General features: G+C 54.0%; 44 non-coding genes across 44 annotated transcripts; all 44 read left to right on the top strand.

The window, feature by feature from the left end:
• Positions 1-161: 161 nt before the first annotated feature.
• Trnal-uag lies at positions 162-243 on the top strand. Its single transcript has one exon. It is a non-coding gene; the product is annotated as a tRNA-Leu (tRNA).
• Positions 244-688: 445 nt separating this feature from the next.
• Trnae-cuc lies at positions 689-760 on the top strand. The gene has a single exon. It is a non-coding gene; the product is annotated as a tRNA-Glu (tRNA).
• A 386-nt stretch (positions 761-1146) lies between these two features.
• Positions 1147-1218, top strand: Trnah-gug. Its single transcript has one exon. It is a non-coding gene; the product is annotated as a tRNA-His (tRNA).
• A 747-nt stretch (positions 1219-1965) lies between these two features.
• Trnal-uag lies at positions 1966-2047 on the top strand. The gene has a single exon. It is a non-coding gene; the product is annotated as a tRNA-Leu (tRNA).
• A 445-nt stretch (positions 2048-2492) lies between these two features.
• Trnae-cuc lies at positions 2493-2564 on the top strand. The gene has a single exon. It is a non-coding gene; the product is annotated as a tRNA-Glu (tRNA).
• A 386-nt stretch (positions 2565-2950) lies between these two features.
• Positions 2951-3022, top strand: Trnah-gug. Its single transcript has one exon. It is a non-coding gene; the product is annotated as a tRNA-His (tRNA).
• A 747-nt stretch (positions 3023-3769) lies between these two features.
• Trnal-uag lies at positions 3770-3851 on the top strand. Its single transcript has one exon. It is a non-coding gene; the product is annotated as a tRNA-Leu (tRNA).
• A 445-nt stretch (positions 3852-4296) lies between these two features.
• Trnae-cuc lies at positions 4297-4368 on the top strand. Its single transcript has one exon. It is a non-coding gene; the product is annotated as a tRNA-Glu (tRNA).
• Positions 4369-4754: 386 nt separating this feature from the next.
• On the top strand, positions 4755-4826 carry Trnah-gug. The gene has a single exon. It is a non-coding gene; the product is annotated as a tRNA-His (tRNA).
• Positions 4827-5573: 747 nt separating this feature from the next.
• Trnal-uag lies at positions 5574-5655 on the top strand. The gene has a single exon. It is a non-coding gene; the product is annotated as a tRNA-Leu (tRNA).
• A 445-nt stretch (positions 5656-6100) lies between these two features.
• Positions 6101-6172, top strand: Trnae-cuc. The gene has a single exon. It is a non-coding gene; the product is annotated as a tRNA-Glu (tRNA).
• A 386-nt stretch (positions 6173-6558) lies between these two features.
• Trnah-gug lies at positions 6559-6630 on the top strand. The gene has a single exon. It is a non-coding gene; the product is annotated as a tRNA-His (tRNA).
• A 747-nt stretch (positions 6631-7377) lies between these two features.
• Trnal-uag lies at positions 7378-7459 on the top strand. Its single transcript has one exon. It is a non-coding gene; the product is annotated as a tRNA-Leu (tRNA).
• A 445-nt stretch (positions 7460-7904) lies between these two features.
• Positions 7905-7976, top strand: Trnae-cuc. The gene has a single exon. It is a non-coding gene; the product is annotated as a tRNA-Glu (tRNA).
• A 386-nt stretch (positions 7977-8362) lies between these two features.
• On the top strand, positions 8363-8434 carry Trnah-gug. Its single transcript has one exon. It is a non-coding gene; the product is annotated as a tRNA-His (tRNA).
• A 747-nt stretch (positions 8435-9181) lies between these two features.
• On the top strand, positions 9182-9263 carry Trnal-uag. Its single transcript has one exon. It is a non-coding gene; the product is annotated as a tRNA-Leu (tRNA).
• A 445-nt stretch (positions 9264-9708) lies between these two features.
• On the top strand, positions 9709-9780 carry Trnae-cuc. Its single transcript has one exon. It is a non-coding gene; the product is annotated as a tRNA-Glu (tRNA).
• Positions 9781-10166: 386 nt separating this feature from the next.
• On the top strand, positions 10167-10238 carry Trnah-gug. The gene has a single exon. It is a non-coding gene; the product is annotated as a tRNA-His (tRNA).
• A 747-nt stretch (positions 10239-10985) lies between these two features.
• On the top strand, positions 10986-11067 carry Trnal-uag. The gene has a single exon. It is a non-coding gene; the product is annotated as a tRNA-Leu (tRNA).
• Positions 11068-11512: 445 nt separating this feature from the next.
• On the top strand, positions 11513-11584 carry Trnae-cuc. The gene has a single exon. It is a non-coding gene; the product is annotated as a tRNA-Glu (tRNA).
• Positions 11585-11970: 386 nt separating this feature from the next.
• Positions 11971-12042, top strand: Trnah-gug. The gene has a single exon. It is a non-coding gene; the product is annotated as a tRNA-His (tRNA).
• Positions 12043-12789: 747 nt separating this feature from the next.
• Positions 12790-12871, top strand: Trnal-uag. The gene has a single exon. It is a non-coding gene; the product is annotated as a tRNA-Leu (tRNA).
• Positions 12872-13316: 445 nt separating this feature from the next.
• Positions 13317-13388, top strand: Trnae-cuc. The gene has a single exon. It is a non-coding gene; the product is annotated as a tRNA-Glu (tRNA).
• A 386-nt stretch (positions 13389-13774) lies between these two features.
• Trnah-gug lies at positions 13775-13846 on the top strand. Its single transcript has one exon. It is a non-coding gene; the product is annotated as a tRNA-His (tRNA).
• A 747-nt stretch (positions 13847-14593) lies between these two features.
• Trnal-uag lies at positions 14594-14675 on the top strand. Its single transcript has one exon. It is a non-coding gene; the product is annotated as a tRNA-Leu (tRNA).
• A 445-nt stretch (positions 14676-15120) lies between these two features.
• On the top strand, positions 15121-15192 carry Trnae-cuc. The gene has a single exon. It is a non-coding gene; the product is annotated as a tRNA-Glu (tRNA).
• A 386-nt stretch (positions 15193-15578) lies between these two features.
• Positions 15579-15650, top strand: Trnah-gug. The gene has a single exon. It is a non-coding gene; the product is annotated as a tRNA-His (tRNA).
• A 747-nt stretch (positions 15651-16397) lies between these two features.
• On the top strand, positions 16398-16479 carry Trnal-uag. The gene has a single exon. It is a non-coding gene; the product is annotated as a tRNA-Leu (tRNA).
• A 445-nt stretch (positions 16480-16924) lies between these two features.
• Trnae-cuc lies at positions 16925-16996 on the top strand. Its single transcript has one exon. It is a non-coding gene; the product is annotated as a tRNA-Glu (tRNA).
• A 386-nt stretch (positions 16997-17382) lies between these two features.
• Positions 17383-17454, top strand: Trnah-gug. The gene has a single exon. It is a non-coding gene; the product is annotated as a tRNA-His (tRNA).
• Positions 17455-18201: 747 nt separating this feature from the next.
• On the top strand, positions 18202-18283 carry Trnal-uag. Its single transcript has one exon. It is a non-coding gene; the product is annotated as a tRNA-Leu (tRNA).
• A 903-nt stretch (positions 18284-19186) lies between these two features.
• Positions 19187-19258, top strand: Trnah-gug. Its single transcript has one exon. It is a non-coding gene; the product is annotated as a tRNA-His (tRNA).
• Positions 19259-20005: 747 nt separating this feature from the next.
• On the top strand, positions 20006-20087 carry Trnal-uag. The gene has a single exon. It is a non-coding gene; the product is annotated as a tRNA-Leu (tRNA).
• A 445-nt stretch (positions 20088-20532) lies between these two features.
• Positions 20533-20604, top strand: Trnae-cuc. Its single transcript has one exon. It is a non-coding gene; the product is annotated as a tRNA-Glu (tRNA).
• Positions 20605-20990: 386 nt separating this feature from the next.
• On the top strand, positions 20991-21062 carry Trnah-gug. The gene has a single exon. It is a non-coding gene; the product is annotated as a tRNA-His (tRNA).
• Positions 21063-21809: 747 nt separating this feature from the next.
• Positions 21810-21891, top strand: Trnal-uag. The gene has a single exon. It is a non-coding gene; the product is annotated as a tRNA-Leu (tRNA).
• Positions 21892-22336: 445 nt separating this feature from the next.
• Positions 22337-22408, top strand: Trnae-cuc. The gene has a single exon. It is a non-coding gene; the product is annotated as a tRNA-Glu (tRNA).
• A 386-nt stretch (positions 22409-22794) lies between these two features.
• Positions 22795-22866, top strand: Trnah-gug. Its single transcript has one exon. It is a non-coding gene; the product is annotated as a tRNA-His (tRNA).
• A 747-nt stretch (positions 22867-23613) lies between these two features.
• Trnal-uag lies at positions 23614-23695 on the top strand. The gene has a single exon. It is a non-coding gene; the product is annotated as a tRNA-Leu (tRNA).
• A 445-nt stretch (positions 23696-24140) lies between these two features.
• Positions 24141-24212, top strand: Trnae-cuc. Its single transcript has one exon. It is a non-coding gene; the product is annotated as a tRNA-Glu (tRNA).
• Positions 24213-24598: 386 nt separating this feature from the next.
• On the top strand, positions 24599-24670 carry Trnah-gug. Its single transcript has one exon. It is a non-coding gene; the product is annotated as a tRNA-His (tRNA).
• Positions 24671-25417: 747 nt separating this feature from the next.
• On the top strand, positions 25418-25499 carry Trnal-uag. The gene has a single exon. It is a non-coding gene; the product is annotated as a tRNA-Leu (tRNA).
• Positions 25500-25944: 445 nt separating this feature from the next.
• Positions 25945-26016, top strand: Trnae-cuc. The gene has a single exon. It is a non-coding gene; the product is annotated as a tRNA-Glu (tRNA).
• Positions 26017-26402: 386 nt separating this feature from the next.
• On the top strand, positions 26403-26474 carry Trnah-gug. The gene has a single exon. It is a non-coding gene; the product is annotated as a tRNA-His (tRNA).
• Positions 26475-26776: the final 302 nt, after the last annotated feature.

The raw sequence follows: 26776 nt of genomic DNA, 5'->3' as shown, positions 1-26776 counted from the left end.
TACCATACGGCGGGCACGGCTTTTTCTTGCGTTGGATGGCCTAAAGAGACGCTTCCAGTGGGAGAGCAGTGGAAATACATGGCACGGCGATTGCCAAGATACTTCCATTTCGAAGTGATCTTTGTAGTACAAACGAAACGTTTTGCCGCTGCTGGTCCAACGGTAACGTGGCCGAGCGGTCTAAGGCGCTGGTTTTAGGCACCAGTCTCTCCGGAGGCGTGGGTTCGAATCCCACCGTTGCCACTTTTTACGTCTCATTTTTGTGCCGTTGCGGTGTGTTCTCGTGGGGTAGGACGCAGCTCTTGTGACGCGCGTGTTGTGTAGGTAGCGTGGCCGAGCGGTCTAAGGCGCTGGTTTCAGGCACCATTCTCTTCGGAGGCGTGGGTTCCAATCCCACAGCTGCCGAACGTGTAATGTTTCCTGTGTCGAAGGCAGATGCACTCATTGCCCGCAAAGGAAACAACACAACAACAGGTGAGCGTCTGCTTGGTGAATTGTCGTAGAACAGTGCGTGGTGCAACGACAGGATTTGTAGGCACCTTTTGCTCTCATCATTGCTGGCGTTCGTCTCCACGAAATGCGTCCGGAGCACGCCGTTCTATAACGCGAGAGAGTGGATTTTTTACAGTTGTCGTCAGTTAACCGTGGGCGGCTGCTGCGTTCGCTGGAAAGAGCACTTCCGTCGTTATCCGGTTTGGTCTAGTGGCTAGGATACCTGGCTCTCAACGAGGAGGCCCGGGTTCGATTCCCGGTACCGGACTTGCGCGTTTTTCTTGCTCCTCCTATGCGACTTGTCTCGACTTTGCTCGACTGACGCTACGCTGACGCGTGCAGAAAGCTACGTTAAGTATGACTCGTGGCAACACCTGACGGCGAGAGAGATGCGGCGTCTATCCACTTGTTATCGAGCCACATACCGGTACCTGTAGTCAAGAGGCTTGGAGGACTGCAAGACATTGCCACGGAGGTGAATGCAGCTAACCACTGTAGTTAGAGTCCTGACAGCGCAGGCTCGTTCATTTGCTCGTATACATGTGATGGAGACCGTGTCTGACACTGCTGTGGCGTACACCTTGGCCTAGGCTTTGCTGGGTATCGCCACTTGCATTGCAGCCAGCTGCCTTCGCGGGCGCCTCCGTGGCCATGGCCGTGATCGTCTAGTGGTTAGGACATTGCGTTGTGGCCGCAATAACCCAGGTTCGAATCCTGGTCACGGCAATTTTGAAAGTTTTGCCTTGCTGCCGTTGCAATGGCGAGTACTCGAAATGACAGTACTCTCTTGATTTTTTCACTCGTGTTCCGCAGGCCGCAGTTAGCACTACCACTTCATCCCCAACACGTAATGTCGCCTCCCAGAGCGCAGACGTCCGCTGCTCTCTGTAGTCGAAAAGGGCAGTCGTTTGAAGTGCGATGGATGAGCAGCCAGTCGCAGCAGAACAGGAAGCTGTGGCGTGCACTGTTTCTACAAATGCTAGGAACACTGGCGCACCAAGCAGCGCATGTAGCGTGGCCGAGCGCTTTAAGGCGCTGGTGTAAGGCACCAGTCTCTCTGTAGGCGCGGTTTCGAATCCCGTAGCTGCCGGGGGTTTTGATGTGATCGCGTTAACCTGCCGCTTTTCCTTCAAGTGTAACCTCCTTGAGCTCACATATGTTTGATACATGGAGCATTCTAACTCCGTCTGACAGTTACAGCTACGATACTTTAGTGGTTAAGGAAAGCCCAGGTTCGAAACCTGGTCACGGCACGAAAACGTCTCTTGACGCTGTCTCCTTAACTGCGACAGCTACAGACAAGTGGCGTCGCTACCATACGGCGGGCACGGCTTTTTCTTGCGTTGGATGGCCTAAAGAGACGCTTCCAGTGGGAGAGCAGTGGAAATACATGGCACGGCGATTGCCAAGATACTTCCATTTCGAAGTGATCTTTGTAGTACAAACGAAACGTTTTGCCGCTGCTGGTCCAACGGTAACGTGGCCGAGCGGTCTAAGGCGCTGGTTTTAGGCACCAGTCTCTCCGGAGGCGTGGGTTCGAATCCCACCGTTGCCACTTTTTACGTCTCATTTTTGTGCCGTTGCGGTGTGTTCTCGTGGGGTAGGACGCAGCTCTTGTGACGCGCGTGTTGTGTAGGTAGCGTGGCCGAGCGGTCTAAGGCGCTGGTTTCAGGCACCATTCTCTTCGGAGGCGTGGGTTCCAATCCCACAGCTGCCGAACGTGTAATGTTTCCTGTGTCGAAGGCAGATGCACTCATTGCCCGCAAAGGAAACAACACAACAACGCGTGAGCGTCTGCTTGGTGAATTGTCGTAGAACAGTGCGTGGTGCAACGACAGGATTTGTAGGCACCTTTTGCTCTCATCATTGCTGGCGTTCGTCTCCACGAAATGCGTCCGGAGCACGCCGTTCTATAACGCGAGAGAGTGGATTTTTTACAGTTGTCGTCACTTAACCGTGGGCGGCTGCTGCGTTCGCTGGAAAGAGCACTTCCGTCGTTATCCGGTTTGGTCTAGTGGCTAGGATACCTGGCTCTCAACGAGGAGGCCCGGGTTCGATTCCCGGTACCGGACTTGCGCGTTTTTCTTGCTCCTCCTATGCGACTTGTCTCGACTTTGCTCGACTGACGCTACGCTGACGCGTGCAGAAAGCTACGTTAAGTATGACTCGCGGCAACACCTGACGGCGAGAGAGATGCGGCGTCTATCCACTTGTTATCGAGCCACATACCGGTACCTGTAGTCAAGAGGCTTGGAGGACTGCAAGACATTGCCACGGAGGTGAATGCAGCTAACCACTGTAGTTAGAGTCCTGACAGCGCAGGCACGTTCATTTGCTCGTATACATGTGATGGAGACCGTGTCTGACACTGCTGTGGCGTACACCTTGGCCTAGGCTTTGCTGGGTATCGCCACTTGCATTGCAGCCAGCTGCCTTCGCGGGCGCCTCCGTGGCCATGGCCGTGATCGTCTAGTGGTTAGGACATTGCGTTGTGGCCGCAATAACCCAGGTTCGAATCCTGGTCACGGCAATTTTGAAAGTTTTGCCTTGCTGCCGTTGCAATGGCGAGTACTCGAAATGACAGTACTCTCTTGATTTTTTCACTCGTGTTCCGCAGGCCGCAGTTAGCACTACCACTTCATCCCCAACACGTAATGTCGCCTCCCAGAGCGCAGACGTCCGCTGCTCTCTGTAGTCGAAAAGGGCAGTCGTTTGAAGTGCGATGGATGAGCAGCCAGTCGCAGCAGAACAGGAAGCTGTGGCGTGCACTGTTTCTACAAATGCTAGGAACACTGGCGCACCAAGCAGCGCATGTAGCGTGGCCGAGCGCTTTAAGGCGCTGGTTTAAGGCACCAGTCTCTCTGTAGGCGCGGTTTCGAATCCCGTAGCTGCCGGGGGTTTTGATGTGATCGCGTTAACCTGCCGCTTTTCCTTCAAGTGTAACCTCCTTGAGCTCACATATGTTTGATACATGGAGCATTCTAACTCCGTCTGACAGTTACAGCTACGATACTTTAGTGGTTAAGGAAAGCCCAGGTTCGAAACCTGGTCACGGCACGAAAACGTCTCTTGACGCTGTCTCCTTAACTGCGACAGCTACAGACAAGTGGCGTCGCTACCATACGGCGGGCACGGCTTTTTCTTGCGTTGGATGGCCTAAAGAGACGCTTCCAGTGGGAGAGCAGTGGAAATACATGGCACGGCGATTGCCAAGATACTTCCATTTCGAAGTGATCTTTGTAGTACAAACGAAACGTTTTGCCGCTGCTGGTCCAACGGTAACGTGGCCGAGCGGTCTAAGGCGCTGGTTTTAGGCACCAGTCTCTCCGGAGGCGTGGGTTCGAATCCCACCGTTGCCACTTTTTACGTCTCATTTTTGTGCCGTTGCGGTGTGTTCTCGTGGGGTAGGACGCAGCTCTTGTGACGCGCGTGTTGTGTAGGTAGCGTGGCCGAGCGGTCTAAGGCGCTGGTTTCAGGCACCATTCTCTTCGGAGGCGTGGGTTCCAATCCCACAGCTGCCGAACGTGTAATGTTTCCTGTGTCGAAGGCAGATGCACTCATTGCCCGCAAAGGAAACAACACAACAACGCGTGAGCGTCTGCTTGGTGAATTGTCGTAGAACAGTGCGTGGTGCAACGACAGGATTTGTAGGCACCTTTTGCTCTCATCATTGCTGGCGTTCGTCTCCACGAAATGCGTCCGGAGCACGCCGTTCTATAACGCGAGAGAGTGGATTTTTTACAGTTGTCGTCACTTAACCGTGGGTGGCTGCTGCGTTCGCTGGAAAGAGCACTTCCGTCGTTATCCGGTTTGGTCTAGTGGCTAGGATACCTGGCTCTCAACGAGGAGGCCCGGGTTCGATTCCCGGTACCGGACTTGCGCGTTTTTCTTGCTCCTCCTATGCGACTTGTCTCGACTTTGCTCGACTGACGCTACGCTGACGCGTGCAGAAAGCTACGTTAAGTATGACTCGTGGCAACACCTGACGGCGAGAGAGATGCGGCGTCTATCCACTTGTTATCGAGCCACATACCGGTACCTGTAGTCAAGAGGCTTGGAGGACTGCAAGACATTGCCACGGAGGTGAATGCAGCTAACCACTGTAGTTAGAGTCCTGACAGCGCAGGCTCGTTCATTTGCTCGTATACATGTGATGGAGACCGTGTCTGACACTGCTGTGGCGTACACCTTGGCCTAGGCTTTGCTGGGTATCGCCACTTGCATTGCAGCCAGCTGCCTTCGCGGGCGCCTCCGTGGCCATGGCCGTGATCGTCTAGTGGTTAGGACATTGCGTTGTGGCCGCAATAACCCAGGTTCGAATCCTGGTCACGGCAATTTTGAAAGTTTTGCCTTGCTGCCGTTGCAATGGCGAGTACTCGAAATGACAGTACTCTCTTGATTTTTTCACTCGTGTTCCGCAGGCCGCAGTTAGCACTACCACTTCATCCCCAACACGTAATGTCGCCTCCCAGAGCGCAGACGACCGCTGCTCTCTGTAGTCGAAAAGGGCAGTCGTTTGAAGTGCGATGGATGAGCAGCCAGTCGCAGCAGAACAGGAAGCTGTGGCGTGCACTGTTTCTACAAATGCTAGGAACACTGGCGCACCAAGCAGCGCATGTAGCGTGGCCGAGCGCTTTAAGGCGCTGGTTTAAGGCACCAGTCTCTCTGTAGGCGCGGTTTCGAATCCCGTAGCTGCCGGGGGTTTTGATGTGATCGCGTTAACCTGCCGCTTTTCCTTCAAGTGTAACCTCCTTGAGCTCACATATGTTTGATACATGGAGCATTCTAACTCCGTCTGACAGTTACAGCTACGATACTTTAGTGGTTAAGGAAAGCCCAGGTTCGAAACCTGGTCACGGCACGAAAACGTCTCTTGACGCTGTCTCCTTAACTGCGACAGCTACAGACAAGTGGCGTCGCTACCATACGGCGGGCACGGCTTTTTCTTGCGTTGGATGGCCTAAAGAGACGCTTCCAGTGGGAGAGCAGTGGAAATACATGGCACGGCGATTGCCAAGATACTTCCATTTCGAAGTGATCTTTGTAGTACAAACGAAACGTTTTGCCGCTGCTGATCCAACGGTAACGTGGCCGAGCGGTCTAAGGCGCTGGTTTTAGGCACCAGTCTCTCCGGAGGCGTGGGTTCGAATCCCACCGTTGCCACTTTTTACGTCTCGTTTTTGTGCCGTTGCGGTGTGTTCTCGTGGGGTAGGACGCAGCTCTTGTGACGCGCGTGTTGTGTAGGTAGCGTGGCCGAGCGGTCTAAGGCGCTGGTTTCAGGCACCATTCTCTTCGGAGGCGTGGGTTCCAATCCCACAGCTGCCGAACGTGTAATGTTTCCTGTGTCGAAGGTAGATGCACTCATTGCCCGCAAAGGAAACAACACAACAACGCGTGAGCGTCTGCTTGGTGAATTGTCGTAGAACAGTGCGTGGTGCAACGACAGGATTTGTAGGCACCTTTTGCTCTCATCATTGCTGGCGTTCGTCTCCACGAAATGCGTCCGGAGCACGCCGTTCTATAACGCGAGAGAGTGGATTTTTTACAGTTGTCGTCACTTAACCGTGGGCGGCTGCTGCGTTCGCTGGAAAGAGCACTTCCGTCGTTATCCGGTTTGGTCTAGTGGCTAGGATACCTGGCTCTCAACGAGGAGGCCCGGGTTCGATTCCCGGTACCGGACTTGCGCGTTTTTCTTGCTCCTCCTATGCGACTTGTCTCGACTTTGCTCGACTGACGCTACGCTGACGCGTGCAGAAAGCTACGTTAAGTATGACTCGTGGCAACACCTGACGGCGAGAGAGATGCGGCGTCTATCCACTTGTTATCGAGCCACATACCGGTACCTGTAGTCAAGAGGCTTGGAGGACTGCAAGACATTGCCACGGAGGTGAATGCAGCTAACCACTGTAGTTAGAGTCCTGACAGCGCAGGCACGTTCATTTGCTCGTATACATGTGATGGAGACCGTGTCTGACACTGCTGTGGCGTACACCTTGGCATAGGCTTTGCTGGGTATCGCCACTTGCATTGCAGCCAGCTGCCTTCGCGGGCGCCTCCGTGGCCATGGCCGTGATCGTCTAGTGGTTAGGACATTGCGTTGTGGCCGCAATAACCCAGGTTCGAATCCTGGTCACGGCAATTTTGAAAGTTTTGCCTTGCTGCCGTTGCAATGGCGAGTACTCGAAATGACAGTACTCTCTTGATTTTTTCACTCGTGTTCCGCAGGCCGCAGTTAGCACTACCACTTCATCCCCAACACGTAATGTCGCCTCCCAGAGCGCAGACGTCCGCTGCTCTCTGTAGTCGAAAAGGGCAGTCGTTTGAAGTGCGATGGATGAGCAGCCAGTCGCAGCAGAACAGGAAGCTGTGGCGTGCACTGTTTCTACAAATGCTAGGAACACTGGCGCACCAAGCAGCGCATGTAGCGTGGCCGAGCGCTTTAAGGCGCTGGTTTAAGGCACCAGTCTCTCTGTAGGCGCGGTTTCGAATCCCGTAGCTGCCGGGGGTTTTGATGTGATCGCGTTAACCTGCCGCTTTTCCTTCAAGTGTAACCTCCTTGAGCTCACATATGTTTGATACATGGAGCATTCTAACTCCGTCTGACAGTTACAGCTACGATACTTTAGTGGTTAAGGAAAGCCCAGGTTCGAAACCTGGTCACGGCACGAAAACGTCTCTTGACGCTGTCTCCTTAACTGCGACAGCTACAGACAAGTGGCGTCGCTACCATAAGGCGGGCACGGCTTTTTCTTGCGTTGGATGGCCTAAAGAGACGCTTCCAGTGGGAGAGCAGTGGAAATACATGGCACGGCGATTGCCAAGATACTTCCATTTCGAAGTGATCTTTGTAGTACAAACGAAACGTTTTGCCGCTGCTGGTCCAACGGTAACGTGGCCGAGCGGTCTAAGGCGCTGGTTTTAGGCACCAGTCTCTCCGGAGGCGTGGGTTCGAATCCCACCGTTGCCACTTTTTACGTCTCATTTTTGTGCCGTTGCGGTGTGTCCTCGTGGGGTAGGACGCAGCTCTTGTGACGCGCGTGTTGTGTAGGTAGCGTGGCCGAGCGGTCTAAGGCGCTGGTTTCAGGCACCATTCTCTTCGGAGGCGTGGGTTCCAATCCCACAGCTGCCGAACGTGTAATGTTTCCTGTGTCGAAGGCAGATGCACTCATTGCCCGCAAAGGAAACAACACAACAACGCGTGAGCGTCTGCTTGGTGAATTGTCGTAGAACAGTGCGTGGTGCAACGACAGGATTTGTAGGCACCTTTTGCTCTCATCATTGCTGGCGTTCGTCTCCACGAAATGCGTCCGGAGCACGCCGTTCTATAACGCGAGAGAGTGGATTTTTTACAGTTGTCGTCACTTAACCGTGGGCGGCTGCTGCGTTCGCTGGAAAGAGCACTTCCGTCGTTATCCGGTTTGGTCTAGTGGCTAGGATACCTGGCTCTCAACGAGGAGGCCCGGGTTCGATTCCCGGTACCGGACTTGCGCGTTTTTCTTGCTCCTCCTATGCGACTTGTCTCGACTTTGCTCGACTGACGCTACGCTGACGCGTGCAGAAAGCTACGTTAAGTATGACTCGCGGCAACACCTGACGGCGAGAGAGATGCGGCGTCTATCCACTTGTTATCGAGCCACATACCGGTACCTGTAGTCAAGAGGCTTGGAGGACTGCAAGACATTGCCACGGAGGTGAATGCAGCTAACCACTGTAGTTAGAGTCCTGACAGCGCAGGCACGTTCATTTGCTCGTATACATGTGATGGAGACCGTGTCTGACACTGCTGTGGCGTACACCTTGGCCTAGGCTTTGCTGGGTATCGCCACTTGCATTGCAGCCAGCTGCCTTCGCGGGCGCCTCCGTGGCCATGGCCGTGATCGTCTAGTGGTTAGGACATTGCGTTGTGGCCGCAATAACCCAGGTTCGAATCCTGGTCACGGCAATTTTGAAAGTTTTGCCTTGCTGCCGTTGCAATGGCGAGTACTCGAAATGACAGTACTCTCTTGATTTTTTCACTCGTGTTCCGCAGGCCGCAGTTAGCACTACCACTTCATCCCCAACACGTAATGTCGCCTCCCAGAGCGCAGACGTCCGCTGCTCTCTGTAGTCGAAAAGGGCAGTCGTTTGAAGTGCGATGGATGAGCAGCCAGTCGCAGCAGAACAGGAAGCTGTGGCGTGCACTGTTTCTACAAATGCTAGGAACACTGGCGCACCAAGCAGCGCATGTAGCGTGGCCGAGCGCTTTAAGGCGCTGGTTTAAGGCACCAGTCTCTCTGTAGGCGCGGTTTCGAATCCCGTAGCTGCCGGGGGTTTTGATGTGATCGCGTTAACCTGCCGCTTTTCCTTCAAGTGTAACCTCCTTGAGCTCACATATGTTTGATACATGGAGCATTCTAACTCCGTCTGACAGTTACAGCTACGATACTTTAGTGGTTAAGGAAAGCCCAGGTTCGAAACCTGGTCACGGCACGAAAACGTCTCTTGACGCTGTCTCCTTAACTGCGACAGCTACAGACAAGTGGCGTCGCTACCATAAGGCGGGCACGGCTTTTTCTTGCGTTGGATGGCCTAAAGAGACGCTTCCAGTGGGAGAGCAGTGGAAATACATGGCACGGCGATTGCCAAGATACTTCCATTTCGAAGTGATCTTTGTAGTACAAACGAAACGTTTTGCCGCTGCTGGTCCAACGGTAACGTGGCCGAGCGGTCTAAGGCGCTGGTTTTAGGCACCAGTCTCTCCGGAGGCGTGGGTTCGAATCCCACCGTTGCCACTTTTTACGTCTCATTTTTGTGCCGTTGCGGTGTGTCCTCGTGGGGTAGGACGCAGCTCTTGTGACGCGCGTGTTGTGTAGGTAGCGTGGCCGAGCGGTCTAAGGCGCTGGTTTCAGGCACCATTCTCTTCGGAGGCGTGGGTTCCAATCCCACAGCTGCCGAACGTGTAATGTTTCCTGTGTCGAAGGCAGATGCACTCATTGCCCGCAAAGGAAACAACACAACAACGCGTGAGCGTCTGCTTGGTGAATTGTCGTAGAACAGTGCGTGGTGCAACGACAGGATTTGTAGGCACCTTTTGCTCTCATCATTGCTGGCGTTCGTCTCCACGAAATGCGTCCGGAGCACGCCGTTCTATAACGCGAGAGAGTGGATTTTTTACAGTTGTCGTCACTTAACCGTGGGCGGCTGCTGCGTTCGCTGGAAAGAGCACTTCCGTCGTTATCCGGTTTGGTCTAGTGGCTAGGATACCTGGCTCTCAACGAGGAGGCCCGGGTTCGATTCCCGGTACCGGACTTGCGCGTTTTTCTTGCTCCTCCTATGCGACTTGTCTCGACTTTGCTCGACTGACGCTACGCTGACGCGTGCAGAAAGCTACGTTAAGTATGACTCGCGGCAACACCTGACGGCGAGAGAGATGCGGCGTCTATCCACTTGTTATCGAGCCACATACCGGTACCTGTAGTCAAGAGGCTTGGAGGACTGCAAGACATTGCCACGGAGGTGAATGCAGCTAACCACTGTAGTTAGAGTCCTGACAGCGCAGGCACGTTCATTTGCTCGTATACATGTGATGGAGACCGTGTCTGACACTGCTGTGGCGTACACCTTGGCCTAGGCTTTGCTGGGTATCGCCACTTGCATTGCAGCCAGCTGCCTTCGCGGGCGCCTCCGTGGCCATGGCCGTGATCGTCTAGTGGTTAGGACATTGCGTTGTGGCCGCAATAACCCAGGTTCGAATCCTGGTCACGGCAATTTTGAAAGTTTTGCCTTGCTGCCGTTGCAATGGCGAGTACTCGAAATGACAGTACTCTCTTGATTTTTTCACTCGTGTTCCGCAGGCCGCAGTTAGCACTACCACTTCATCCCCAACACGTAATGTCGCCTCCCAGAGCGCAGACGTCCGCTGCTCTCTGTAGTCGAAAAGGGCAGTCGTTTGAAGTGCGATGGATGAGCAGCCAGTCGCAGCAGAACAGGAAGCTGTGGCGTGCACTGTTTCTACAAATGCTAGGAACACTGGCGCACCAAGCAGCGCATGTAGCGTGGCCGAGCGCTTTAAGGCGCTGGTTTAAGGCACCAGTCTCTCTGTAGGCGCGGTTTCGAATCCCGTAGCTGCCGGGGGTTTTGATGTGATCGCGTTAACCTGCCGCTTTTCCTTCAAGTGTAACCTCCTTGAGCTCACATATGTTTGATACATGGAGCATTCTAACTCCGTCTGACAGTTACAGCTACGATACTTTAGTGGTTAAGGAAAGCCCAGGTTCGAAACCTGGTCACGGCACGAAAACGTCTCTTGACGCTGTCTCCTTAACTGCGACAGCTACAGACAAGTGGCGTCGCTACCATACGGCGGGCACGGCTTTTTCTTGCGTTGGATGGCCTAAAGAGACGCTTCCAGTGGGAGAGCAGTGGAAATACATGGCACGGCGATTGCCAAGATACTTCCATTTCGAAGTGATCTTTGTAGTACAAACGAAACGTTTTGCCGCTGCTGGTCCAACGGTAACGTGGCCGAGCGGTCTAAGGCGCTGGTTTTAGGCACCAGTCTCTCCGGAGGCGTGGGTTCGAATCCCACCGTTGCCACTTTTTACGTCTCATTTTTGTGCCGTTGCGGTGTGTCCTCGTGGGGTAGGACGCAGCTCTTGTGACGCGCGTGTTGTGTAGGTAGCGTGGCCGAGCGGTCTAAGGCGCTGGTTTCAGGCACCATTCTCTTCGGAGGCGTGGGTTCCAATCCCACAGCTGCCGAACGTGTAATGTTTCCTGTGTCGAAGGCAGATGCACTCATTGCCCGCAAAGGAAACAACACAACAACGCGTGAGCGTCTGCTTGGTGAATTGTCGTAGAACAGTGCGTGGTGCAACGACAGGATTTGTAGCCACCTTTTGCTCTCATCATTGCTGGCGTTCGTCTCCACGAAATGCGTCCGGAGCACGCCGTTCTATAACGCGAGAGAGTGGATTTTTTACAGTTGTCGTCAGTTAACCGTGGGCGGCTGCTGCGTTCGCTGGAAAGAGCACTTCCGTCGTTATCCGGTTTGGTCTAGTGGCTAGGATACCTGGCTCTCAACGAGGAGGCCCGGGTTCGATTCCCGGTACCGGACTTGCGCGTTTTTCTTGCTCCTCCTATGCGACTTGTCTCGACTTTGCTCGACTGACGCTACGCTGACGCGTGCAGAAAGCTACGTTAAGTATGACTCGCGGCAACACCTGACGGCGAGAGAGATGCGGCGTCTATCCACTTGTTATCGAGCCACATACCGGTACCTGTAGTCAAGAGGCTTGGAGGACTGCAAGACATTGCCACGGAGGTGAATGCAGCTAACCACTGTAGTTAGAGTCCTGACAGCGCAGGCACGTTCATTTGCTCGTATACATGTGATGGAGACCGTGTCTGACACTGCTGTGGCGTACACCTTGGCCTAGGCTTTGCTGGGTATCGCCACTTGCATTGCAGCCAGCTGCCTTCGCGGGCGCCTCCGTGGCCATGGCCGTGATCGTCTAGTGGTTAGGACATTGCGTTGTGGCCGCAATAACCCAGGTTCGAATCCTGGTCACGGCAATTTTGAAAGTTTTGCCTTGCTGCCGTTGCAATGGCGAGTACTCGAAATGACAGTACTCTCTTGATTTTTTCACTCGTGTTCCGCAGGCCGCAGTTAGCACTACCACTTCATCCCCAACACGTAATGTCGCCTCCCAGAGCGCAGACGTCCGCTGCTCTCTGTAGTCGAAAAGGGCAGTCGTTTGAAGTGCGATGGATGAGCAGCCAGTCGCAGCAGAACAGGAAGCTGTGGCGTGCACTGTTTCTACAAATGCTAGGAACACTGGCGCACCAAGCAGCGCATGTAGCGTGGCCGAGCGCTTTAAGGCGCTGGTTTAAGGCACCAGTCTCTCTGTAGGCGCGGTTTCGAATCCCGTAGCTGCCGGGGGTTTTGATGTGATCGCGTTAACCTGCCGCTTTTCCTTCAAGTGTAACCTCCTTGAGCTCACATATGTTTGATACATGGAGCATTCTAACTCCGTCTGACAGTTACAGCTACGATACTTTAGTGGTTAAGGAAAGCCCAGGTTCGAAACCTGGTCACGGCACGAAAACGTCTCTTGACGCTGTCTCCTTAACTGCGACAGCTACAGACAAGTGGCGTCGCTACCATACGGCGGGCACGGCTTTTTCTTGCGTTGGATGGCCTAAAGAGACGCTTCCAGTGGGAGAGCAGTGGAAATACATGGCACGGCGATTGCCAAGATACTTCCATTTCGAAGTGATCTTTGTAGTACAAACGAAACGTTTTGCCGCTGCTGATCCAACGGTAACGTGGCCGAGCGGTCTAAGGCGCTGGTTTTAGGCACCAGTCTCTCCAGAGGCGTGGGTTCGAATCCCACCGTTGCCACTTTTTACGTCTCATTTTTGTGCCGTTGCGGTGTGTTCTCGTGGGGTAGGACGCAGCTCTTGTGACGCGCGTGTTGTGTAGGTAGCGTGGCCGAGCGGTCTAAGGCGCTGGTTTCAGGCACCATTCTCTTCGGAGGCGTGGGTTCCAATCCCACAGCTGCCGAACGTGTAATGTTTCCTGTGTCGAAGGCAGATGCACTCATTGCCCGCAAAGGAAACAACACAACAACAGGTGAGCGTCTGCTTGGTGAATTGTCGTAGAATAGTGCGTGGTGCAACGACAGGATTTGTAGGCACCTTTTGCTCTCATCATTGCTGGCGTTCGTCTCCACGAAATGCGTCCGGAGCACGCCGTTCTATAACGCGAGAGAGTGGATTTTTTACAGTTGTCGTCAGTTAACCGTGGGCGGCTGCTGCGTTCGCTGGAAAGAGCACTTCCGTCGTTATCCGGTTTGGTCTAGTGGCTAGGATACCTGGCTCTCAACGAGGAGGCCCGGGTTCGATTCCCGGTACCGGACTTGCGCGTTTTTCTTGCTCCTCCTATGCGACTTGTCTCGACTTTGCTCGACTGACGCTACGCTGACGCGTGCAGAAAGCTACGTTAAGTATGACTCGCGGCAACACCTGACGGCGAGAGAGATGCGGCGTCTATCCACTTGTTATCGAGCCACATACCGGTACCTGTAGTCAAGAGGCTTGGAGGACTGCAAGACATTGCCACGGAGGTGAATGCAGCTAACCACTGTAGTTAGAGTCCTGACAGCGCAGGCACGTTCATTTGCTCGTATACATGTGATGGAGACCGTGTCTGACACTGCTGTGGCGTACACCTTGGCCTAGGCTTTGCTGGGTATCGCCACTTGCATTGCAGCCAGCTGCCTTCGCGGGCGCCTCCGTGGCCATGGCCGTGATCGTCTAGTGGTTAGGACATTGCGTTGTGGCCGCAATAACCCAGGTTCGAATCCTGGTCACGGCAATTTTGAAAGTTTTGCCTTGCTGCCGTTGCAATGGCGAGTACTCGAAATGACAGTACTCTCTTGATTTTTTCACTCGTGTTCCGCAGGCCGCAGTTAGCACTACCACTTCATCCCCAACACGTAATGTCGCCTCCCAGAGCGCAGACGTCCACTGCTCTCTGTAGTCGAAAAGGGCAGTCGTTTGAAGTGCGATGGATGAGCAGCCAGTCGCAGCAGAACAGGAAGCTGTGGCGTGCACTGTTTCTACAAATGCTAGGAACACTGGCGCACCAAGCAGCGCATGTAGCGTGGCCGAGCGCTTTAAGGCGCTGGTTTAAGGCACCAGTCTCTCTGTAGGCGCGGTTTCGAATCCCGTAGCTGCCGGGGGTTTTGATGTGATCGCGTTAACCTGCCGCTTTTCCTTCAAGTGTAACCTCCTTGAGCTCACATATGTTTGATACATGGAGCATTCTAACTCCGTCTGACAGTTACAGCTACGATACTTTAGTGGTTAAGGAAAGCCCAGGTTCGAAACCTGGTCACGGCACGAAAACGTCTCTTGACGCTGTCTCCTTAACTGCGACAGCTACAGACAAGTGGCGTCGCTACCATACGGCGGGCACGGCTTTTTCTTGCGTTGGATGGCCTAAAGAGACGCTTCCAGTGGGAGAGCAGTGGAAATACATGGCACGGCGATTGCCAAGATACTTCCATTTCGAAGTGATCTTTGTAGTACAAACGGAACGTTTTGCCGCTGCTGGTCCAACGGTAACGTGGCCGAGCGGTCTAAGGCGCTGGTTTTAGGCACCAGCCTCTCCGGAGGCGTGGGTTCGAATCCCACCGTTGCCACTTTTTACGTCTCATTTTTGTGCCGTTGCGGTGTGTCCTCGTGGGGTAGGACGCAGCTCTTGTGACGCGCGTGTTGTGTAGGTAGCGTGGCCGAGCGGTCTAAGGCGCTGGTTTCAGGCACCATTCTCTTCGGAGGCGTGGGTTCCAATCCCACAGCTGCCGAACGTGTAATGTTTCCTGTGTCGAAGGCAGATGCACTCATTGCCCGCAAAGGAAACAACACAACAACGCGTGAGCGTCTGCTTGGTGAATTGTCGTAGAACAGTGCGTGGTGCAACGACAGGATTTGTAGGCACCTTTTGCTCTCATCATTGCTGGCGTTCGTCTCCACGAAATGCGTCCGGAGCACGCCGTTCTATAACGCGAGAGAGTGGATTTTTTACAGTTGTCGTCAGTTAACCGTGGGCGGCTGCTGCGTTCGCTGGAAAGAGCACTTCCGTCGTTATCCGGTTTGGTCTAGTGGCTAGGATACCTGGCTCTCAACGAGGAGGCCCGGGTTCGATTCCCGGTACCGGACTTGCGCGTTTTTCTTGCTCCTCCTATGCGACTTGTCTCGACTTTGCTCGACTGACGCTACGCTGACGCGTGCAGAAAGCTACGTTAAGTATGACTCGCGGCAACACCTGACGGCGAGAGAGATGCGGCGTCTATCCACTTGTTATCGAGCCACATACCGGTACCTGTAGTCAAGAGGCTTGGAGGACTGCAAGACATTGCCACGGAGGTGAATGCAGCTAACCACTGTAGTTAGAGTCCTGACAGCGCAGGCACGTTCATTTGCTCGTATACATGTGATGGAGACCGTGTCTGACACTGCTGTGGCGTACACCTTGGCCTAGGCTTTGCTGGGTATCGCCACTTGCATTGCAGCCAGCTGCCTTCGCGGGCGCCTCCGTGGCCATGGCCGTGATCGTCTAGTGGTTAGGACATTGCGTTGTGGCCGCAATAACCCAGGTTCGAATCCTGGTCACGGCAATTTTGAAAGTTTTGCCTTGCTGCCGTTTCAATGGCGAGTACTCGAAATGACAGTACTCTCTTGATTTTTTCACTCGTGTTCCGCAGGCCGCAGTTAGCACTACCACTTCATCCCCAACACGTAATGTCGCCTCCCAGAGCGCAGACGTCCGCTGCTCTCTGTAGTCGAAAAGGGCAGTCGTTTGAAGTGCGATGGATGAGCAGCCAGTCGCAGCAGAACAGGAAGCTGTGGCGTGCACTGTTTCTACAAATGCTAGGAACACTGGCGCACCAAGCAGCGCATGTAGCGTGGCCGAGCGCTTTAAGGCGCTGGTTTAAGGCACCAGTCTCTCTGTAGGCGCGGTTTCGAATCCCGTAGCTGCCGGGGGTTTTGATGTGATCGCGTTAACCTGCCGCTTTTCCTTCAAGTGTAACCTCCTTGAGCTCACATATGTTTGATACATGGAGCATTCTAACTCCGTCTGACAGTTACAGCTACGATACTTTAGTGGTTAAGGAAAGCCCAGGTTCGAAACCTGGTCACGGCACGAAAACGTCTCTTGACGCTGTCTCCTTAACTGCGACAGCTACAGACAAGTGGCGTCGCTACCATACGGCGGGCACGGCTTTTTCTTGCGTTGGATGGCCTAAAGAGACGCTTCCAGTGGGAGAGCAGTGGAAATACATGGCACGGCGATTGCCAAGATACTTCCATTTCGAAGTGATCTTTGTAGTACAAACGAAACGTTTTGCCGCTGCTGATCCAACGGTAACGTGGCCGAGCGGTCTAAGGCGCTGGTTTTAGGCACCAGTCTCTCCGGAGGCGTGGGTTCGAATCCCACCGTTGCCACTTTTTACGTCTCATTTTTGTGCCGTTGCGGTGTGTTCTCGTGGGGTAGGACGCAGCTCTTGTGACGCGCGTGTTGTGTAGGTAGCGTGGCCGAGCGGTCTAAGGCGCTGGTTTCAGGCACCATTCTCTTCGGAGGCGTGGGTTCCAATCCCACAGCTGCCGAACGTGTAATGTTTCCTGTGTCGAAGGCAGATGCACTCATTGCCCGCAAAGGAAACAACACAACAACAGGTGAGCGTCTGCTTGGTGAATTGTCGTAGAACAGTGCGTGGTGCAACGACAGGATTTGTAGGCACCTTTTGCTCTCATCATTGCTGGCGTTCGTCTCCACGAAATGCGTCCGGAGCACGCCGTTCTATAACGCGAGAGAGTGGATTTTTTACAGTTGTCGTCAGTTAACCGTGGGCGGCTGCTGCGTTCGCTGGAAAGAGCACTTCCGTCGTTATCCGGTTTGGTCTAGTGGCTAGGATACCTGGCTCTCAACGAGGAGGCCCGGGTTCGATTCCCGGTACCGGACTTGCGCGTTTTTCTTGCTCCTCCTATGCGACTTGTCTCGACTTTGCTCGACTGACGCTACGCTGACGCGTGCAGAAAGCTACGTTAAGTATGACTCGCGGCAACACCTGACGGCGAGAGAGATGCGGCGTCTATCCACTTGTTATCGAGCCACATACCGGTACCTGTAGTCAAGAGGCTTGGAGGACTGCAAGACATTGCCACGGAGGTGAATGCAGCTAACCACTGTAGTTAGAGTCCTGACAGCGCAGGCACGTTCATTTGCTCGTATACATGTGATGGAGACCGTGTCTGACACTGCTGTGGCGTACACCTTGGCCTAGGCTTTGCTGGGTATCGCCACTTGCATTGCAGCCAGCTGCCTTCGCGGGCGCCTCCGTGGCCATGGCCGTGATCGTCTAGTGGTTAGGACATTGCGTTGTGGCCGCAATAACCCAGGTTCGAATCCTGGTCACGGCAATTTTGAAAGTTTTGCCTTGCTGCCGTTGCAATGGCGAGTACTCGAAATGACAGTACTCTCTTGATTTTTTCACTCGTGTTCCGCAGGCCGCAGTTAGCACTACCACTTCATCCCCAACACGTAATGTCGCCTCCCAGAGCGCAGACGTCCGCTGCTCTCTGTAGTCGAAAAGGGCAGTCGTTTGAAGTGCGATGGATGAGCAGCCAGTCGCAGCAGAACAGGAAGCTGTGGCGTGCACTGTTTCTACAAATGCTAGGAACACTGGCGCACCAAGCAGCGCATGTAGCGTGGCCGAGCGCTTTAAGGCGCTGGTTTAAGGCACCAGTCTCTCTGTAGGCGCGGTTTCGAATCCCGTAGCTGCCGGGGGTTTTGATGTGATCGCGTTAACCTGCCGCTTTTCCTTCAAGTGTAACCTCCTTGAGCTCACATATGTTTGATACATGGAGCATTCTAACTCCGTCTGACAGTTACAGCTACGATACTTTAGTGGTTAAGGAAAGCCCAGGTTCGAAACCTGGTCACGGCACGAAAACGTCTCTTGACGCTGTCTCCTTAACTGCGACAGCTACAGACAAGTGGCGTCGCTACCATACGGCGGGCACGGCTTTTTCTTGCGTTGGATGGCCTAAAGAGACGCTTCCAGTGGGAGAGCAGTGGAAATACATGGCACGGCGATTGCCAAGATACTTCCATTTCGAAGTGATCTTTGTAGTACAAACGAAACGTTTTGCCGCTGCTGGTCCAACGGTAACGTGGCCGAGCGGTCTAAGGCGCTGGTTTTAGGCACCAGTCTCTCCGGAGGCGTGGGTTCGAATCCCACCGTTGCCACTTTTTACGTCTCATTTTTGTGCCGTTGCGGTGTGTCCTCGTGGGGTAGGACGCAGCTCTTGTGACGCGCGTGTTGTGTAGGTAGCGTGGCCGAGCGGTCTAAGGCGCTGGTTTCAGGCACCATTCTCTTCGGAGGCGTGGGTTCCAATCCCACAGCTGCCGAACGTGTAATGTTTCCTGTGTCGAAGGCAGATGCACTCATTGCCCGCAAAGGAAACAACACAACAACGCGTGAGCGTCTGCTTGGTGAATTGTCGTAGAACAGTGCGTGGTGCAACGACAGGATTTGTAGGCACCTTTTGCTCTCATCATTGCTGGCGTTCGTCTCCACGAAATGCGTCCGGAGCACGCCGTTCTATAACGCGAGAGAGTGGATTTTTTACAGTTGTCGTCAGTTAACCGTGGGCGGCTGCTGCGTTCGCTGGAAAGAGCACTTCCGTCGTTATCCGGTTTGGTCTAGTGGCTAGGATACCTGGCTCTCAACGAGGAGGCCCGGGTTCGATTCCCGCTACCGGACTTGCGCGTTTTTCTTGCTCCTCCTATGCGACTTGTCTCGACTTTGCTCGACTGACGCTACGCTGACGCGTGCAGAAAGCTACGTTAAGTATGACTCGCGGCAACACCTGACGGCGAGAGAGATGCGGCGTCTATCCACTTGTTATCGAGCCACATACCGGTACCTGTAGTCAAGAGGCTTGGAGGACTGCAAGACATTGCCACGGAGGTGAATGCAGCTAACCACTGTAGTTAGAGTCCTGACAGCGCAGGCACGTTCATTTGCTCGTATACATGTGATGGAGACCGTGTCTGACACTGCTGTGGCGTACACCTTGGCCTAGGCTTTGCTGGGTATCGCCACTTGCATTGCAGCCAGCTGCCTTCGCGGGCGCCTCCGTGGCCATGGCCGTGATCGTCTAGTGGTTAGGACATTGCGTTGTGGCCGCAATAACCCAGGTTCGAATCCTGGTCACGGCAATTTTGAAAGTTTTGCCTTGCTGCCGTTGCAATGGCGAGTACTCGAAATGACAGTACTCTCTTGATTTTTTCACTCGTGTTCCGCAGGCCGCAGTTAGCACTACCACTTCATCCCCAACACGTAATGTCGCCTCCCAGAGCGCAGACGTCCGCTGCTCTCTGTAGTCGAAAAGGGCAGTCGTTTGAAGTGCGATGGATGAGCAGCCAGTCGCAGCAGAACAGGAAGCTGTGGCGTGCACTGTTTCTACAAATGCTAGGAACACTGGCGCACCAAGCAGCGCATGTAGCGTGGCCGAGCGCTTTAAGGCGCTGGTTTAAGGCACCAGTCTCTCTGTAGGCGCGGTTTCGAATCCCGTAGCTGCCGGGGGTTTTGATGTGATCGCGTTAACCTGCCGCTTTTCCTTCAAGTGTAACCTCCTTGAGCTCACATATGTTTGATACATGGAGCATTCTAACTCCGTCTGACAGTTACAGCTACGATACTTTAGTGGTTAAGGAAAGCCCAGGTTCGAAACCTGGTCACGGCACGAAAACGTCTCTTGACGCTGTCTCCTTAACTGCGACAGCTACAGACAAGTGGCGTCGCTACCATACGGCGGGCACGGCTTTTTCTTGCGTTGGATGGCCTAAAGAGACGCTTCCAGTGGGAGAGCAGTGGAAATACATGGCACGGCGATTGCCAAGATACTTCCATTTCGAAGTGATCTTTGTAGTACAAACGAAACGTTTTGCCGCTGCTGGTCCAACGGTAACGTGGCCGAGCGGTCTAAGGCGCTGGTTTTAGGCACCAGTCTCTCCGGAGGCGTGGGTTCGAATCCCACCGTTGCCACTTTTTACGTCTCATTTTTGTGCCGTTGCGGTGTGTCCTCGTGGGGTAGGACGCAGCTCTTGTGACGCGCGTGTTGTGTAGGTAGCGTGGCCGAGCGGTCTAAGGCGCTGGTTTCAGGCACCATTCTCTTCGGAGGCGTGGGTTCCAATCCCACAGCTGCCGAACGTGTAATGTTTCCTGTGTCGAAGGCAGATGCACTCATTGCCCGCAAAGGAAACAACACAACAACGCGTGAGCGTCTGCTTGGTGAATTGTCGTAGAACAGTGCGTGGTGCAACGACAGGATTTGTAGGCACCTTTTGCTCTCATCATTGCTGGCGTTCGTCTCCACGAAATGCGTCCGGAGCACGCCGTTCTATAACGCGAGAGAGTGGATTTTTTACAGTTGTCGTCAGTTAACCGTGGGCGGCTGCTGCGTTCGCTGGAAAGAGCACTTCCGTCGTTATCCGGTTTGGTCTAGTGGCTAGGATACCTGGCTCTCAACGAGGAGGCCCGGGTTCGATTCCCGGTACCGGACTTGCGCGTTTTTCTTGCTCCTCCTATGCGACTTGTCTCGACTTTGCTCGACTGACGCTACGCTGACGCGTGCAGAAAGCTACGTTAAGTATGACTCGCGGCAACACCTGACGGCGAGAGAGATGCGGCGTCTATCCACTTGTTATCGAGCCACATACCGGTACCTGTAGTCAAGAGGCTTGGAGGACTGCAAGACATTGCCACGGAGGTGAATGCAGCTAACCACTGTAGTTAGAGTCCTGACAGCGCAGGCACGTTCATTTGCTCGTATACATGTGATGGAGACCGTGTCTGACACTGCTGTGGCGTACACCTTGGCCTAGGCTTTGCTGGGTATCGCCACTTGCATTGCAGCCAGCTGCCTTCGCGGGCGCCTCCGTGGCCATGGCCGTGATCGTCTAGTGGTTAGGACATTGCGTTGTGGCCGCAATAACCCAGGTTCGAATCCTGGTCACGGCAATTTTGAAAGTTTTGCCTTGCTGCCGTTGCAATGGCGAGTACTCGAAATGACAGTACTCTCTTGATTTTTTCACTCGTGTTCCGCAGGCCGCAGTTAGCACTACCACTTCATCCCCAACACGTAATGTCGCCTCCCAGAGCGCAGACGTCCGCTGCTCTCTGTAGTCGAAAAGGGCAGTCGTTTGAAGTGCGATGGATGAGCAGCCAGTCGCAGCAGAACAGGAAGCTGTGGCGTGCACTGTTTCTACAAATGCTAGGAACACTGGCGCACCAAGCAGCGCATGTAGCGTGGCCGAGCGCTTTAAGGCGCTGGTTTAAGGCACCAGTCTCTCTGTAGGCGCGGTTTCGAATCCCGTAGCTGCCGGGGGTTTTGATGTGATCGCGTTAACCTGCCGCTTTTCCTTCAAGTGTAACCTCCTTGAGCTCACATATGTTTGATACATGGAGCATTCTAACTCCGTCTGACAGTTACAGCTACGATACTTTAGTGGTTAAGGAAAGCCCAGGTTCGAAACCTGGTCACGGCACGAAAACGTCTCTTGACGCTGTCTCCTTAACTGCGACAGCTACAGACAAGTGGCGTCGCTACCATACGGCGGGCACGGCTTTTTCTTGCGTTGGATGGCCTAAAGAGACGCTTCCAGTGGGAGAGCAGTGGAAATACATGGCACGGCGATTGCCAAGATACTTCCATTTCGAAGTGATCTTTGTAGTACAAACGAAACGTTTTGCCGCTGCTGGTCCAACGGTAACGTGGCCGAGCGGTCTAAGGCGCTGGTTTTAGGCACCAGTCTCTCCGGAGGCGTGGGTTCGAATCCCACCGTTGCCACTTTTTACGTCTCATTTTTGTGCCGTTGCGGTGTGTCCTCGTGGGGTAGGACGCAGCTCTTGTGACGCGCGTGTTGTGTAGGTAGCGTGGCCGAGCGGTCTAAGGCGCTGGTTTCAGGCACCATTCTCTTCGGAGGCGTGGGTTCCAATCCCACAGCTGCCGAACGTGTAATGTTTCCTGTGTCGAAGGCAGATGCACTCATTGCCCGCAAAGGAAACAACACAACAACAGGTGAGCGTCTGCTTGGTGAATTGTCGTAGAACAGTGCGTGGTGCAACGACAGGATTTGTAGGCACCTTTTGCTCTCATCATTGCTGGCGTTCGTCTCCACGAAATGCGTCCGGAGCACGCCGTTCTATAACGCGAGAGAGTGGATTTTTTACAGTTGTCGTCACTTAACCGTGGGCGGCTGCTGCGTTCGCTGGAAAGAGCACTTCCGTCGTTATCCGGTTTGGTCTAGTGGCTAGGATACCTGGCTCTCAACGAGGAGGCCCGGGTTCGATTCCCGGTACCGGACTTGCGCGTTTTTCTTGCTCCTCCTATGCGACTTGTCTCGACTTTGCTCGACTGACGCTACGCTGACGCGTGCAGAAAGCTACGTTAAGTATGACTCGCGGCAACACCTGACGGCGAGAGAGATGCGGCGTCTATCCACTTGTTATCGAGCCACATACCGGTACCTGTAGTCAAGAGGCTTGGAGGACTGCAAGACATTGCCACGGAGGTGAATGCAGCTAACCACTGTAGTTAGAGTCCTGACAGCGCAGGCACGTTCATTTGCTCGTATACATGTGATGGAGACCGTGTCTGACACTGCTGTGGCGTACACCTTGGCCTAGGCTTTGCTGGGTATCGCCACTTGCATTGCAGCCAGCTGCCTTCGCGGGCGCCTCCGTGGCCATGGCCGTGATCGTCTAGTGGTTAGGACATTGCGTTGTGGCCGCAATAACCCAGGTTCGAATCCTGGTCACGGCAATTTTGAAAGTTTTGCCTTGCTGCCGTTGCAATGGCGAGTACTCGAAATGACAGTACTCTCTTGATTTTTTCACTCGTGTTCCGCAGGCCGCAGTTAGCACTACCACTTCATCCCCAACACGTAATGTCGCCTCCCAGAGCGCAGACGTCCGCTGCTCTCTGTAGTCGAAAAGGGCAGTCGTTTGAAGTGCGATGGATGAGCAGCCAGTCGCAGCAGAACAGGAAGCTGTGGCGTGCACTGTTTCTACAAATGCTAGGAACACTGGCGCACCAAGCAGCGCATGTAGCGTGGCCGAGCGCTTTAAGGCGCTGGTTTAAGGCACCAGTCTCTCTGTAGGCGCGGTTTCGAATCCCGTAGCTGCCGGGGGTTTTGATGTGATCGCGTTAACCTGCCGCTTTTCCTTCAAGTGTAACCTCCTTGAGCTCACATATGTTTGATACATGGAGCATTCTAACTCCGTCTGACAGTTACAGCTACGATACTTTAGTGGTTAAGGAAAGCCCAGGTTCGAAACCTGGTCACGGCACGAAAACGTCTCTTGACGCTGTCTCCTTAACTGCGACAGCTACAGACAAGTGGCGTCGCTACCATACGGCGGGCACGGCTTTTTCTTGCGTTGGATGGCCTAAAGAGACGCTTCCAGTGGGAGAGCAGTGGAAATACATGGCACGGCGATTGCCAAGATACTTCCATTTCGAAGTGATCTTTGTAGTACAAACGAAACGTTTTGCCGCTGCTGGTCCAACGGTAACGTGGCCGAGCGGTCTAAGGCGCTGGTTTTAGGCACCAGTCTCTCCGGAGGCGTGGGTTCGAATCCCACCGTTGCCTCTTTTTACGTCTCATTTTTGTGCCGTTGCGGTGTGTCCTCGTGGGGTAGGACGCAGCTCTTGTGACGCGCGTGTTGTGTAGGTAGCGTGGCCGAGCGGTCTAAGGCGCTGGTTTCAGGCACCATTCTCTTCGGAGGCGTGGGTTCCAATCCCACAGCTGCCGAACGTGTAATGTTTCCTGTGTCGAAGGCAGATGCACTCATTGCCCGCAAAGGAAACAACACAACAACGCGTGAGCGTCTGCTTGGTGAATTGTCGTAGAACAGTGCGTGGTGCAACGACAGGATTTGTAGGCACCTTTTGCTCTCATCATTGCTGGCGTTCGTCTCCACGAAATGCGTCCGGAGCACGCCGTTCTATAACGCGAGAGAGTGGATTTTTTACAGTTGTCGTCAGTTAACCGTGGGCGGCTGCTGCGTTCGCTGGAAAGAGCACTTCCGTCGTTATCCGGTTTGGTCTAGTGGCTAGGATACCTGGCTCTCAACGAGGAGGCCCGGGTTCGATTCCCGGTACCGGACTTGCGCGTTTTTCTTGCTCCTCCTATGCGACTTGTCTCGACTTTGCTCGACTGACGCTACGCTGACGCGTGCAGAAAGCTACGTTAAGTATGACTCGCGGCAACACCTGACGGCGAGAGAGATGCGGCGTCTATCCACTTGTTATCGAGCCACATACCGGTACCTGTAGTCAAGAGGCTTGGAGGACTGCAAGACATTGCCACGGAGGTGAATGCAGCTAACCACTGTAGTTAGAGTCCTGACAGCGCAGGCACGTTCATTTGCTCGTATACATGTGATGGAGACCGTGTCTGACACTGCTGTGGCGTACACCTTGGCCTAGGCTTTGCTGGGTATCGCCACTTGCATTGCAGCCAGCTGCCTTCGCGGGCGCCTCCGTGGCCATGGCCGTGATCGTCTAGTGGTTAGGACATTGCGTTGTGGCCGCAATAACCCAGGTTCGAATCCTGGTCACGGCAATTTTGAAAGTTTTGCCTTGCTGCCGTTGCAATGGCGAGTACTCGAAATGACAGTACTCTCTTGATTTTTTCACTCGTGTTCCGCAGGCCGCAGTTAGCACTACCACTTCATCCCCAACACGTAATGTCGCCTCCCAGAGCGCAGACGTCCGCTGCTCTCTGTAGTCGAAAAGGGCAGTCGTTTGAAGTGCGATGGATGAGCAGCCAGTCGCAGCAGAACAGGAAGCTGTGGCGTGCACTGTTTCTACAAATGCTAGGAACACTGGCGCACCAAGCAGCGCATGTAGCGTGGCCGAGCGCTTTAAGGCGCTGGTTTAAGGCACCAGTCTCTCTGTAGGCGCGGTTTCGAATCCCGTAGCTGCCGGGGGTTTTGATGTGATCGCGTTAACCTGCCGCTTTTCCTTCAAGTGTAACCTCCTTGAGCTCACATATGTTTGATACATGGAGCATTCTAACTCCGTCTGACAGTTACAGCTACGATACTTTAGTGGTTAAGGAAAGCCCAGGTTCGAAACCTGGTCACGGCACGAAAACGTCTCTTGACGCTGTCTCCTTAACTGCGACAGCTACAGACAAGTGGCGTCGCTACCATACGGCGGGCACGGCTTTTTCTTGCGTTGGATGGCCTAAAGAGACGCTTCCAGTGGGAGAGCAGTGGAAATACATGGCACGGCGATTGCCAAGATACTTCCATTTCGAAGTGATCTTTGTAGTACAAACGAAACGTTTTGCCGCTGCTGATCCAACGGTAACGTGGCCGAGCGGTCTAAGGCGCTGGTTTTAGGCACCAGTCTCTCCGGAGGCGTGGGTTCGAATCCCACCGTTGCCACTTTTTACGTCTCATTTTTGTGCCGTTGCGGTGTGTTCTCGTGGGGTAGGACGCAGCTCTTGTGACGCGCGTGTTGTGTAGGTAGCGTGGCCGAGCGGTCTAAGGCGCTGGTTTCAGGCACCATTCTCTTCGGAGGCGTGGGTTCCAATCCCACAGCTGCCGAACGTGTAATGTTTCCTGTGTCGAAGGCAGATGCACTCATTGCCCGCAAAGGAAACAACACAACAACAGGTGAGCGTCTGCTTGGTGAATTGTCGTAGAACAGTGCGTGGTGCAACGACAGGATTTGTAGGCACCTTTTGCTCTCATCATTGCTGGCGTTCGTCTCCACGAAATGCGTCCGGAGCACGCCGTTCTATAACGCGAGAGAGTGGATTTTTTACAGTTGTCGTCACTTAACCGTGGGCGGCTGCTGCGTTCGCTGGAAAGAGCACTTCCGTCGTTATCCGGTTTGGTCTAGTGGCTAGGATACCTGGCTCTCAACGAGGAGGCCCGGGTTCGATTCCCGGTACCGGACTTGCGCGTTTTTCTTGCTCCTCCTATGCGACTTGTCTCGACTTTGCTCGACTGACGCTACGCTGACGCGTGCAGAAAGCTACGTTAAGTATGACTCGCGGCAACACCTGACGGCGAGAGAGATGCGGCGTCTATCCACTTGTTATCGAGCCACATACCGGTACCTGTAGTCAAGAGGCTTGGAGGACTGCAAGACATTGCCACGGAGGTGAATGCAGCTAACCACTGTAGTTAGAGTCCTGACAGCGCAGGCACGTTCATTTGCTCGTATACATGTGATGGAGACCGTGTCTGACACTGCTGTGGCGTACACCTTGGCCTAGGCTTTGCTGGGTATCGCCACTTGCATTGCAGCCAGCTGCCTTCGCGGGCGCCTCCGTGGCCATGGCCGTGATCGTCTAGTGGTTAGGACATTGCGTTGTGGCCGCAATAACCCAGGTTCGAATCCTGGTCACGGCAATTTTGAAAGTTTTGCCTTGCTGCCGTTGCAATGGCGAGTACTCGAAATGACAGTACTCTCTTGATTTTTTCACTCGTGTTCCGCAGGCCGCAGTTAGCACTACCACTTCATCCCCAACACGTAATGTCGCCTCCCAGAGCGCAGACGTCCGCTGCTCTCTGTAGTCGAAAAGGGCAGTCGTTTGAAGTGCGATGGATGAGCAGCCAGTCGCAGCAGAACAGGAAGCTGTGGCGTGCACTGTTTCTACAAATGCTAGGAACACTGGCGCACCAAGCAGCGCATGTAGCGTGGCCGAGCGCTT

The sequence above is a fragment of the Schistocerca piceifrons genome, chromosome 1, assembly GCF_021461385.2.
Source record: "Schistocerca piceifrons isolate TAMUIC-IGC-003096 chromosome 1, iqSchPice1.1, whole genome shotgun sequence".
In the NCBI taxonomy this organism is placed as follows: Eukaryota; Metazoa; Arthropoda; class Insecta; order Orthoptera; family Acrididae; genus Schistocerca; species Schistocerca piceifrons.
This window is presented reverse-complemented; position numbering and strand designations above follow the sequence as displayed.